The sequence below is a fragment of the Etheostoma spectabile genome, chromosome 8, assembly GCF_008692095.1.
Source record: "Etheostoma spectabile isolate EspeVRDwgs_2016 chromosome 8, UIUC_Espe_1.0, whole genome shotgun sequence".
In the NCBI taxonomy this organism is placed as follows: Eukaryota; Metazoa; Chordata; class Actinopteri; order Perciformes; family Percidae; genus Etheostoma; species Etheostoma spectabile.
This window is the reverse complement of record NC_045740.1, coordinates 15,955,263-15,957,211: the sequence shown is the minus strand read 5'-3', so window position 1 is coordinate 15,957,211 and position 1,949 is coordinate 15,955,263.

Sequence of the window (1,949 nt, the reverse complement as noted above, 5' to 3'; positions counted from 1 at the left end):
TATATATTTTAGAATATAGGTAAAGCTGGCAAAGCTGAACATCAACCAGAACCCGTAGTCCAATATAATCCACGGTTTACCTGTTCGTCTATATATTCAAACTGGTATTCCGTATTCAGGATTCAGTATGCAGTCCCGGAACCGTTCTTTTTCGATTGCTTGTCTTAACAGTACCTGTAATCTGTAACATTCGCAGATAGTGCTGTAATATTATTTTCTCCCGGAATGCACTGCCATTTAAAACATGATCCTGTATAACTTTAAAACTAGGATACTGTGAGATTTTAGCTGTAAATTTACATCAAATTTTTGCAGTGTAGAGTTGAAACGTTTTGAGACTGCAAAATTATTAAACTGTCCCGCTCACCAAAAGTAGTCATGTTTGCCCTTATAGATGAATTATTTGCTCTCTAATTTCCTACTTTGGTGCACATTGTTATTTTCAACCGTCTGGTGGGAATGCACTGGTTTGTTGACATACAATTACAGTGTGTCAACAAAATGTCCATTGTGTTTTTCACAAAAGGCCATGCAGTTATGATGATTTGATTTTGATCTCTGACATTAACATTCCTAATTTAATATCCTCTTTCTCTGTAGCTGGCACGCTCTCAGCTGTGCTAACGCTTATAGTTGAAGATGATTGTTTCAGGGGAATTCTCAGTAGCTACACATTTACTGCATTTGGTTAAAGAGGAAATGGAACAGTTAAAAATTCCCCTTCATGGTCACTTATTTCAGTCAGGCATTTCCTGTGACAGGCCTGTGACATTTCTCGTTGACAATAGGCTGAACTGCACATTACCTTAGTACAACTGGGAATTGAATTACCTCAAAAGTACAAGAAGATCATCTTTGAAAAGCTAAGCAGCTCAGGGTGGAACAAGGAGGAGATTTAATGACCATTCTGTATCTGGTGTCCAGTTTCATAAATACATTTTTGGGCTATTATTAAATGTATTAATGCAATGACTTTATCTATAGAAAGCTCAGAATACATTTACATTACAATCACCCTGTTCCCTAAGAAGCAAGAGTCCACAGCCCGGCTTTTAAGCTGTACTTTGGCCCAGCAGTTCAGCTAAATACTAGGCAAACCCCTAATACTATAATATATATGTACACACATATAGTATATGTATATATAAATAACATTTTCACCTGTACATCATTTTAGTTTGGTGTGTTAATGTGCCAGCATTTGCCATTTGGCACAGAGCAAAAGTGTACAGGCATTCATTGGTCATGAAAAAAAATAAGTAGTGGACAAATTACAAGTTAGATGAATAATCAGGGGATCCCCAAAGAGATTTTAAATTATCCTGAGGGGAATGTGACAATCTATCATTTTTTTTAAACCACATAAAAGGATACATCCTCTGGAGACTATGATTGTCTACTTTCATGGCAATCCTATAACTGTTGAGAGAGCTGTTGACAGTCATGACCAAAATGGTGGACTGACCAATCAACTCACGGACAGACTGACTAAAAAAAAAAAAAGTTCTGAACTTTTAAAAATGGCATTACACTGATGTCACATGTAGCGCCCACTCTGTTTAAAGGACAGGACATGTAATTGAAAAGAAGTGCAGAGACACAAACTGAATGAAAGATAACGAAATGTCACAGCATGAAGAAAGAAAAAAAAATTGTCATGGTGAACAAACAGCTAGCAGGGCCATTCAATTAAAAAATACTTTATATACACTTCAAGGGACAATTTAAGGACTAAGTTTAACGTGATTGCGTTAAAAGCCTTTCATCACACTTATGACCATCTCACACCTGGCAAACATCAGTTCTGTCTTCCTGGAAACTGCAGGAATGTGTTTTTTTTTCCCTGTTAAATTCACTGATGTCCGCAGTGTTTCCATTAGCTTTGACCGCCACATTAGCTCTCTCCAGGAAGCTCTGGTATGTCATAAACACCCCCCACCCCGCAGGAC